This window comes from Phascolarctos cinereus, unplaced genomic scaffold (assembly GCF_003287225.1).
Source record: "Phascolarctos cinereus isolate Bilbo 61053 unplaced genomic scaffold, phaCin_HiC Scaffold_3;HRSCAF=262, whole genome shotgun sequence".
Classification (NCBI taxonomy): Eukaryota; Metazoa; Chordata; class Mammalia; order Diprotodontia; family Phascolarctidae; genus Phascolarctos; species Phascolarctos cinereus.
Window position 1 is genome coordinate 7,616,268 of NW_027555736.1, and position 11,871 is coordinate 7,628,138.

The window sequence follows — 11,871 nt, forward strand, 5'->3', positions numbered from 1 at the left end:
AGACAAAGTGAAGAGGAAGCAGAGACTCGAGGCATACTCAGCAAGCCGGTTTGGCTGGACCAGAGGCTAGTGAACGGAAGGCCTGGTGAGCCTGGGAAGGGAGACTAGAGCCAGATTGAAGAGTTTTCAGATCCAGAGGAGTTTGTGTTTTATCTTAGAGGCAATAGAGAGCCAGTGGAGGATGTGGAGCAGGGGAGTGATGTGGTCAGACCTCGGTTTATGAATATTAGTTGGGCATCTGAGTAGAGGATGGTTTGGGGAAAAGAAAGGATAGAGGCAGAGACACTGCTTGGAAGGCCACTGAGATGGTCCGGGCCCCAGGCCGCAGGAGACCAGAGAGGGTGAGAACCATGTGAGGGCAGAGAAGGGGAAGAGGAGGGTGACATGAAAACTGGACAGCTGACTCAGAAAATGGCTGCTCAAGTGGAGTAAGGGACAGGGCAGAGTTAAGACTGGCCCAGCAGTCATGAATCCAGGGGACAGGAGAGTGGGTGGGGCCCCCAATGCAGACAGGGAAGTTGGGAAGAGGGGATGGGCTTTCAAGGAAAGACAATATATTGGGGGTGCCTATGGGGCATCCTATGAGAAATGTCCAGTCAGCAGCTAGTGATAGGGAATGAAGTTCAGAGAGTCCTTTGGCCAAAGGGACACTTTTCAGTGACTTGTCCAAGGTCACACAGAGAGTAAGGAGGAGAGCTGTGGCTGGTTCTCAGGCCTCAGGAGTCCAAGGTCAGGGCACTTTCTGGACTTAGAGCCGTCCAGGTCTGAACACTTCTCATCTCAGTCTCTTGACCCTTCATCTTCTGCCACCTAAACAATAAGCACAGAGCTTTTACAGACTTTAATGGTCCAACACAAACTCTTGAACAAAAACTGCACCTTCATACTCTCCCCCAGGAACACAGATTAAATGCTGGAGGATCATGAGAGTGGACTTTTCTCGTTCCAGTTGTCCAGAAAATGAACATGCAGGTGGCACTCTGCAGACATGTTGCCGCTCCTCAGCACCTTTAACATTTCTGTGGCAGAAAATATTCACATTTCCCCTCCCCCACCAGCTTTAAATAAACACGGAGCCAGTGAACTGGGAACAACACAGGAAGGATCAGGAAAAGAATAAGGCATTTGCAAGAGTAATGAATCGTCTTCCCAAAGGTCAAGCAAAAGGAAAACCATTCCTCTTTTCAGATGTGAAGAATCTGGGACGGTGATGCTGTGTGTGGAGGGCTGGCTTAGCTAGTCCCTCAGACAAGCAGAGCAGCATCTGTGCGGCTGGGCTCAGAGCTGGGAACAATTTTGGAGGTCATTGCTGGCAGCCCAACTGTCTCATTTCACAGATGGAGACACTGAAGCCCAGAGGGGCAAAGGGGCATCGTCATCATCACCATCATCATCGTCATCATCATCACAAATATTTATTAAGCGCGTACTACGTTCCAGGCACTGCACGAAGCCCTTTATGCATGTTGTCTCACTGAATCCTCACAACAACTCTGGGAGGCAGTACTGTTATTATCCCTATTTTACAGATGAGAAACTGAGGCAAGTAGAATTTCAGTGACTTGCGCAAGGATACACGTCCAGTCGGTGTCAAGTGCTCTATCCACTGGACCAGCCAGCTACCCAGGGACTTGCCCAGAGTCAAGCCGGGATTAAAACCCAAGCTCTCCAGTGCTAACTCAGGGCCTCTTCCAGTCCCCACAGCATCCTCTGAATCAGAGCTGATCCTAGCAGTTTCTCCTTTGGCAGAAGAGGAGGGAGGGGCCTTGATGTACCTTCAACTTTATAAGTCGCTAAGATAAAAGCAGGTGTCTGTCCCTGCCCGGAGCCAGGGATGAGTCATTCTGGAGACCAGGGCTGTCTGCTCATCACTTACTGACAGGCCAGGGCAGCTCTGTCTGAGTGGTAAAGGAGTGATTCCCAGGTAGTCAAGGAGACGAAGACATTTAAAACTCTCCATAACCTAGCTCCCACTCACATTTGCAGATCAGTTCTCCATTCCTCCCCTTCACTCAGTCTGTTCTCGCCAAATTGTACTGCTAGATGTTCCCTAACCTCAACATGCCCTATGTCTTTGCCTAGGCTGTGCCTCATGCCTGGAATGCCCTCCCTCTACCTCTGCCTCTGTGAATCCTTAGCTTTCTTCAGATAATAGCTCAGGGGGCCTCCTCATGGGAAGCCTTCCTTATTCCTTTAGTAGTCTTTCTCTCTCTCCTCACATTCCTTTCTTTTTACCTACTTGTGTATCTCTTCTGTCTCCATAATAGAATGCAAGTCCCTTGAAATCAGGCATTATTTTTCATTTTTATCCTTGGGTCCCAGCACAGAGTATGGGACCTTGCATCCTGCAGACACTTAATGCTCACTGGATCTGCCACTCATCTCAAAGGCCATTCATGGGGACAGGTAGAGAGAGTTCACCTCTCTCCTAAAGGCTTGGTCTGTGGGAGAGGGAAGGCTTAGGAGATTCAGAGAGTCCAGCCCGTCCCCTGATGAAGGCCGGAAGCCTCCCTTGTCAGGAATGAACGTAACGAAAATGGAAACCACCACAGTTTTTAGATGAAGGCTCCTGCAGCAGGCCCTGGGATGACCCCAGAGACCAGTCTGGAGAATCCTGAGCTCCCAGGGGAGCCCTGAGAATGTGCTGAGAAAGCCAGTTCTGATCAGCCAGCACCTGTGCTCATCTCCTTTCTCCCCTGGATGTTCTGAAGAAGACACCATCATCCTCAGGCTGGTCATTGTTCAGAAAAGGTAACGGCATCAAGTGTCCCCCAACGGTGAGATGGTGCAAGGAAAATTAACATGAATCAGCACAGAGAGTCGGGAACAGTCCGAAGTCATGTCTGAAAAGGACCCACCATGTGAGAACCAGTGTGGTGTGGTTGCAAGAGTAAATGGCATGGTCAGTCAAAAGGTCTGAGTTCAAGTTTCACCTATTTCACTTACTAGTTGTGTCTCGATGAGGCCCATCTATAAAATGGGAATAATAAGCTACTTTTGTAAGTGTGGTTAGAGGTTCAGATGTGAGAAGGAAAGAGGGAGGGAGGGAAGGAGAGAGGAAAGTGTCCATGTATGGCTTCTTCTGACCACCATGTGAGTGTTTGCCCTGTGTGAGTTCTCCACAAAATCGTTTTTTTGGCGAGTGTACATTTTGCATTCGAACAACGTGGCCAGCCCATCACAGTTGCACTCTCTGTAGTAGAGTTTGAATGCTTGGCAGTTCAGCTTGAGAAAGGACCTCAGTGTCCACTTTCTTATCCTGCCAGGTGATCTTCAGAATCTTCCCAAGACAATTCAAATGGAAGTGATTCTGTTTCCTGGCGTGGTGCTGATGGCCTGTCTGTGTTTCACAGACATTCAACAACGAGGTCAGCACAGTGGCTCTGTAGACCTTCAGTTTGGTAGTCAGTCTAATACCTCTTCTCCTCCTTGAGAGGATTTGCAGCCTCCCAAACACTGAGCTAGCGCTGGCAATGCATGTGTCAACCTCATTATTGATGTATACATCCCTGGAAAGTACACTACCAAGGTGAGTGAACTTAGCCACAGCATTCCAAACTTCTCCACTTGCTTGTAACCGATGGTTCCACATATGGTTGGTGTGGCGGTGGCTGAAGGAACATCTGTGTTTTCTTGGTGTTGATTGCTAGGCCAAAATTAGCACAAGCAGCAGAGAATCGATCCATACTTGGCCACATCTCAGCTTCAGAGGCTGCATTGAGTGCACAATCATCTGCAAACAGAAAATCATGCACCAACCCTCCCTCTAATTTGGTCTTGGCTTGTAGCCCTTTCAAGTTGAATAATTTACCATCAGTGTGGTAGCTGACCTTGATGACTAGGCTTGACTCCAGTTCTTAACTGATCTTCAGACGACACGGCCTCAAGGCTCTTCCCCAACCTGGGCATCTCTCTTTAGACATTCTCCCATTTAAAAGTGTACGGGCTAAACTCTGGTGCCCATAACAAAACAAGATACTTCAGATGTGGTTAGACTAGAATCAAATACTATTTTCTTCCTTACACCTTAGTTGTCAAGCTCCAAGGAGATCACATATAAAAAACCTCATGTATGTGATTATATGTATCTGTGCTCATGTATGCACACACGACTGATTAATCAATAAGCATATTAATTACCTACTATGTGCCAGGCACTGTGCTAAGCGCTGGAGATACAAAAAGAGGCAAAAGACAGTCCCCCCCTCAAGGAGCTCACAATCTCTTGGGGGAGACGCATGCAAACAGACGTCTATAACTCAAGCCATACGCAGGACAAATGGGAAATCATTAAAAAGGAAGGCACTAGGATTAGAAAGGGCTGGGGAAGGCCTCCTCTGGTAAAACAAGGTATTTTGGTTGGGTCTTAAAAAAAGCCAGGGAGGTCAGTAGCTGGAGTGAGCAGGGAGAGTGTTCCAGTCATGGGGGACAACCAGAGAAAAAGCCCGGAGCCGAGAGACGAAGGGTCTTGTTCAAGGAACATCCAGGAGGCCGGTGTGGCTGGATCAAAGATTAGGTGGGGGGAGTAAGGAGAAGGAAGACTGGAAAGGTGGGAGGGGGCTGAGTCGTGAAGGGCTTTGAATGTCAGACAGTTTTATATTTGCTCCTGGAGGCAATAGGGAACCATCAGAGTTTATTGAGTAGGAGGTGATGTGTGTTTTTAGGAAAATCACGTTAGTAGCTGAGTAGACACCTATATAATATCCTAATGTTGATTCATTTGTTAAATCTTTTCCAGCCAACAGCAAGTTGACAGAAGAAGGCATGGCAGGGAGGTCCAGAGCAGGGGTCACTGTTGTGGAATGATGATCATGGCCAGGGTCCATGGGGTAGCCAGATGTTAGTACGGAGCTACGGTTTCCAGCTTATACAGAAAGGGATGTTGGAGAAGGCAGAAAACATGCGGCACCTACTTCCCAGTTTCCCCCCAGGACCACCCTGCATATTATCAGCAATAACATAAACTATCAGTGATAAGAGATTCACAGATTGGAGGCTACCTATAGAAATCTTTTCAGTACTCTTTCAGGTATATTTTAAAATACATTTTCAAGTTGTTGTTTTTTTAATTAGAAAAAGAGGAAAAGACACAGGATCGCGAAGGTCTTACAGTCTGGGGCGATGGAATAAGTATAGGAAAAGGAAATGTAAGGGGTAAATATACAGTCCTACAGCAGGGTTCAAACATCAGTCCCCTGGTGCTGGCTGGAGGAGCAGTTAGTGTGAGAAGAGACTGAAGCATTGCAGTGGAACCGCAAGGTTCATCTGAATCAAGAGCATCGGCACAGAATACAAGCCTCAGTGAAACGTCTCACGTTCTATGATGTGATAGTGGTTGACCACATGAGAACGTTCCAAAGCAGAGGGCAACACGCCACCTGCTGGCCTCAGAACACTGCCAACTGTGGCCACAAACAGATCAAATTTTAATTGGGAAAATTTGAGCAAATAAAAATGCAATAAAATACGTGGCTGGAGGGGATCCCTTTGTACAGATCGATGTCCCTATTTCTATCTGAGTTTGATCCCACTGTTCTAGAACATTATTGAATGCTCTAGAATGTAAGTGGAGACGCAGCAAATAAAAGGGACCCTTCCCTGTGGGCGAGTCTAGATTGCTCTGAGATAGCTTCCTTCAGCCCCAGCTGAAGTGAAGGGATAAAGCACCTGACACATTTTATCTTCTGTGGGTCCATTTTACTCTGCATCCTAGAGAATGAGGGAGTTCTAACGTCTTGACCTACTTGGCAGAACAGGCTTGCACTCATGGCTCCCTCTGGAAGCTGCCTGAGCAAGGGATTCAGGAAGAGTCCGGGAGACTTGGTTAGGTACTTGCATCTCTGTTACAAAAAGTGGCTGAAAAATATTTTATCTGGCAAATAAGTTTCCTAATGATCAAAGTTCGGAGAGAGGAAATGGAAAAGCCTAATTCGTCCTGAAACAGACAAGATGTGAAGAAGCATCTCATTCTTGGGAAAGGAAATTGTCTCCCCAGGAGTGAGAATGAAGGGATCAAGAAAGCCCTTCTGGACAAGGTGAGTGACAGGTCTAAGGGACTCCAGGAAAGGGGTGGAGGACACAGCCTTGCCATTTAACTTGCCAGAGCAGAATAAAGAACAGAGAAAAGAAGCCTTTGAAATGCTATGGTGTTGGAAAGATGAGGCAAAAAACCCCCAAGAAATGGAGACCTCTAAATGTGTCAGGACATCCATTTTTCTCAATAAGCTACTTGTTTCAAGTGGGGGTGCCTCCTGCAAGAGAGGCCTATGCCACTGGTCGAAGTCTCCTCAGGTATCAGGTAGGTGAGAAAGAAAAAGAAAGGAAGAAGGAGAGAAAGAAGGAGATAGGGAGGGAAGGGAAGGAGGGAGGGAGAAAGGGGGAGAAAAGAAAGAAAGAACAGAAGGAAGAGACATAGAGAAAGAAAAGAAAGAAAGAAGGATATAGAGAAGATAGGAAAGAAGGAAGAGACATAGAGAAGGAAAGAAAGAAAGAAAGAAAGAAAGAAAGAAAGAAAGAAAGAAAGAAAGAAAGAAAGAAAGAAAGAAAGAAAAGAAGGAAGAAGGAAGGAAGGAAGGAGGAAGGAAGGAAGGAAGGAAGAAAGAAGAAGGAAGGAAAGGAAGGAAGGAAGGAAGGAAGGAAGGAAGGAAGAAAGAAAGAAAGAAAGAAAGAAAGAAAGAAAGAAAGAAAGAAAGAAAGAAAGAGAAAGAAAAAGAAAAGAAGGAAGGAAAGGGGAAGGGAGAGAGGGAGGAAAGGAGGAGAAAGAAAGTAAGTAAAAGAAAGGAAGAAAGGAAGGGAGGGAGAAAGGAAGGGAAAGAGAGAGGAGAGAGAGAGAGAGAGAGAGAGAGAGAGAGAGAGAGAGAGAGAGAGAGAGAGATCTGAGTACAGAAAGATCATTCAAGGGGGTGATCAAAACTGTCCACATCAGTAACTTAGAGATAGGAGAAGATCTTAGCTTTGCCAGTCAGCAAAAACATCCCAGGTGCTCTTTGCCAGGGAAGAGGTGACATTTTCCAAGGAATGAACCTTGTGGAGTGAATGGGTGGCTTTTAAAATTACACCTAAGTTGTATTTTACAAGTTTTGTTGGCACAGATTCAGCTTCAGAAAGGCTAAATCCTTCATGAGCTTGCTTTGTAGTTGTCTGAGGACCATTTTTCTTCAATTTCATAAAGGATTTAGAGAATCTCTTTCCTCCTCATCTTTTGGCCTTCTGTCCACTTTGAGGCCTCCCCCACAGTCTTGGAATCCTCTCACCTTCTGTCATCTTAGCTCTGATATAGAGAGCAAACCAGATTGTCAGCAAAGATAGGCCACACTGTAGTGACTCGCGGGGGGTGGGGGTGGGGGCTTCTTCACACCTAATGGCCCGAGAAGGTGGCTTCTCGTCCCACAAGCCTTCAGGTCAGGTTCAGGCCGGAAGGTTTTCTGCAGCCTGGATGTTGGTCCAGATTAGCCTTGGAGGAGATCGCCCTTAGAGTGAGTCAACAGAGGAGGTGTTGTAGGTATCCCAGACTTGAAAGATTTAATGGGCAAAGTCTCATTAGTCTACTTATTCTGCACAGGGGGGTGGGGGAGAATGCTCCATCTGGAGGCGTTCTGACACATATACTGCCTTTTCTTCCCTTTGGCACCTTCTCCTCTTCTGTCCTCTCTGTCCCCTACTTTAAGTCTGAGAGACCCTTGTGGCCTAAGGGGACAGTTCCTGTCCCAAGAGAAGGTTATTATTTCATGTGACATTGGATGACGCTCTATTAGGCTACATTTCTAGTCTGTTCTCTCGTCTTCTCTCCTTCAGAGCCTCATCCTGGTGTGGGGACTGTGGACATCTATGTCACTGGAATAGAACCTCTGCTGGGCTCTGGCCTTCTGCAAAGTCACTGGGTAGAGATGGGCCTTGTGTATGTGCATGCTGGCTCAGGACAGAGAGGCTCTCCAAAGGAGCCCCCAAAGTGACCCGCCTGGGTGCCAGGGAAGCATTTGGTTGGCAAGATGTCCTCACTGTGGAAATCTGGAATCCTGGAAATATTGAAGAAAGCATTGACATTATGAGTGTGTGTGTGCGGGAGGATCTGAGCACATGATTTCATTGAGATAGCAACGTCCTCGTGTGGAAACTCCCTTCACAGATGTAGATGGGCAGCTGCTTGGTAACTCGGAAGCTTAGAGAATCCCTTGAGGCCCTGGGAAGTCCTCCACCTTGCCCAGGGTTGGACAGTGTTGTCTGTCACCAGAGGTCCAGGAGGGACTTTTCTCTGAGGTGGCCCTGAGATAATCTCCTAGGCTGTAGCAACTCTACAGGAAGAGTTCTAGAAGTTGCAGAAGGTATGAATCAGCCCTGGTGGAAGGATGGGTGCTGCCAACAAAAATCACATGTCCTTGAAGGATGAGTGTAGAGCAGCACAGTGTTCTACGCTGAGGAGGTTATGCAGGGGAGGACGGGATGGTATGATGTGGGGTGGTTCATCCTACCCCAGCGTAGCATAGGAACCCGTGTGTGCTCTGGATCAAAGCAGAAGTCGAGGTAGATCAAATAGAATCCTCAAGGGTCGAGGTTGTGCAACGCTATGCTAGCTTATACTCATGTCCCCCTCATATTACATTATGCTGTTTTTAAAAATGATTTTATTTCCATGAACAGAAATCTATTTTTCCTCCTCTCTTGGAAGAGACAAAAGAAAAAAGCAGCAAATACAGATAGTGACACATCTTAGCAAACACGGCCCAACAAAACAAACACCCAAATTGGCCGTGTCCAAAATGCCCGTCCCATTCCGTACCCTGAGTGTGTCAGCTCTCTGCGAGAAGGTGAGTACTTTGCTTTATCGTCGATTCTCGGGAATCATGGCTGATCACCAAATTAATCCAAATTTTTAAGTCTTTCAGGATTGTTTTGTCTCTACAATGTTGTTATTTCTGTATAAATTATCCTGCCTCTGCAGATTTCGCTCTGCATCAGTTCTCACAGGTCTTCTGAGATTTCTGTCAGATCATCCTTCTCATCATACCTTACATCCTGATATCATTCCATTACATTCTTACACCACAAATCATTCAGTTATTCCTTAATGGATGGGCACCCCCTCAGTTTCCCAGTTCTTTGCAACTACAAAAAAAAAAAAGCTGTTACAGTTTTGAATGCATGGCTCCTTTTCTTCTTTTGTTTTGTATAATCCTAGCAGTGGCATTGCTGGCTCTGAGGCTGTATAGAGTTTTTAGTGACTTCAGGGGCCATAATTCTAAACTACTTTCCAGAATGGCAGCTCCACCAACCAACTTTTGGTCATTTTCCTTTTTTTGGTACACTTTGCCAATATGTGAAGTAGGGAGAACCTCAGAGTTGTTTTAATTTGTTTTTCTCTAATTATTAATGATTTACAGCTTTTTAAATATATGGCTATTAATAGTATCTGAAGTCAGGAAGACCCAAGTTCAAATGTGACCTCAGACACTTAGTAGCTGTATGACCTGGGCAAGTCGCTTAATTCTGTTTGCCTCAGTTTTCTCATCTCTCAAATGAGCTGAAGAAGAAATAGCAAACCATTCCAGTATCTTTGGCAAGAAAACCTCCCCAAAGGGTCATAAACAGTTGGACATAGCTGAAAACTGCTGAACAGCAACCACTAATAGCTTGGCTTTCTTCCTTAGAAAAGAGTGAATTGATATCTTAAATATTTAGCCCTTGAGGGATGGCTTTCATTCTTGTAAATTCGAGTCAGTTCCTTATGTATCTTGGAAATGGGGCCTTTCATCAGAGGAACTTGTCGCAAAGATTTTTCTTTTCCCTCAGAGCCTTGTTTCTCTTCTAATTTCAGCTACACTGGTGTTGTCTGTACAAACTCTTTTCAATTTTGACATAACCAAAATTGTCCGTGTTATCTTTTGTGATCTTCTCTGCCTCTCATTTTGTCGTTTACTGTGCACATATCCAAGGATAGGAAAGGTGATTTCTTCCTTGCTTCTCTAATCTCTGAAGTTACCCTTTATGTGGGTAAGTTGGTTATGTTATAGTATGTGGTTGTAAGCTGGGTTATTTTATGTTACATTATGTTACATTTTTTTTGTTATGGCAGATGCCATGACCATCATCACATCACAGCATGTCATATCGCAGTATGCCATGTCATACCAAGTCATGTAGTGTGTTATGTTATACAACAGCAGTTGACTACTCCATTAGAAAACATTTCAAAGCTTTCTAGAATGGAGGAAAGACATTTTGGGAGGAGATAGAAATGATTCTTGGACTTTCTAAAACTGCATTTGAAATGGAGAGAAAAAAAGTTACCCCAAACCTTTGATTTCACAAGGATCACAGTGACTGCATCTTGAGGCCGTGATCAGGCATAGGAGAAAGAGACTGGATAGGGTAAGAAGGCTAATAAGCCAAGTTACCATGAAAACCAAAAAAAGCCCACACAATCCTAGGATATTGTTAACAGCAGCCGGTAGCCAGGGTCCATCTTGAGGACTGACTTGAAGGATTAATGGTGGCTCCCTGGTTGTCTCCCAGCAGAGGCTGGGCACCTGCTTGTTGGAGAAACTTGGATCTCCTCCGAGGGCCCTCCAAGGCTAAGACTGAGTGGTCAGTGGTCTGGTCTGAGTGTGACCCTTTAAGAGGGGCATTGACACTTAGAACGTGTCTAAAGGAAAATAATGGAACTTGACGCAGACTCAAAGCACTGTCTTATTCACAGCACATGAAGGAACTTGGAATAGTTAGCTGGGAGAGGTACTTAGTAGGACCATGTGTGTGAACTGTCTTTGGCATATAAAGGGTTTCTTTCCTAATAATTAGAACTGACAGAAAATGGGATGGGCTGCATTGTGTCTGGTGAATGGGTTGCCCATCACTAGACGTATTCAAGCAGAGGGGTCTCGTGGCCATTTACTGGGGGATGATGTTAAAGTCCCTTCTTACCTGGAGATCCTCTGGTTCTACCTTGTTCTTGAGCAGTCTTTCATTGATTTACAGTTGCTGATGAATAAATCTCTTTTCTTGTGCTGGAGGGAGGAAAGTGAGAGATAGAGACAGAGACAGAGAGACAAGGAGAAATAGATCTGAACCTGTCATAGGATTATGGAGAACTGTGCAGATGAAGACCTTTGCCTGCAGAGACGAGAATGATTTGCTCAGGGTCACACAGGTGACCCATGGCCTTCTGTTTTTGGTATCTGTTTCCTCCCCCACTCCACCTTGCTGACTATGGGATTCCTTTAGCTGCAAGAGTCTGGCCTGCAGAGAGAGGAAGTGAGGTGGGGCCTCTCTGATTGCACAAGGTGGGTGAGTCACTACCCTCTCACAGCTCAGGGTCAAATGTCTTTAGGCTTGTAAAGTCATCCTTCCATTCATCCTGAGCCTATTTTTTTTTCCTTCTGGATTTTAACAACACTTTCCTAATCCGTTTCCAGAAAAAGCATTGTGTGAATAACATTAACACTGAATATGGAATGAGTAGGATCGCAACACATTTCCCCAGAAATAAATGTTGTTACATTTCTAAGGTTTATGAAGCTACTTCATCAAAGCCTTTTATTTTTTTTTTTAATTGAATTCTGAACCACGGGTGGAAGACAGCTCCTTGTCACTTCACTGATCTGCAAATCTGGGACTTTCTCAAATCCTCTTCGACATTTTGTCCCTCTTGTCAGCAGAAACTGAGTAGTAGAAAGATGCCCAGAGACTAAAGGTCACTGTGGAGAGCCCCATCTTTTTTTGTGCTGGGATGCGCTGGCTGTCCACACAGACCGAGGCTGGGACCTGGGAGGTGGACCAGAGCTTGGATGGAAATGACTTTCAACCTCCGTGGAAACCTGAAAATATCCCTGGCCGATTGGGTGCCTGTAGCTGGTGTTGCCCAAGGCACTTATTTCC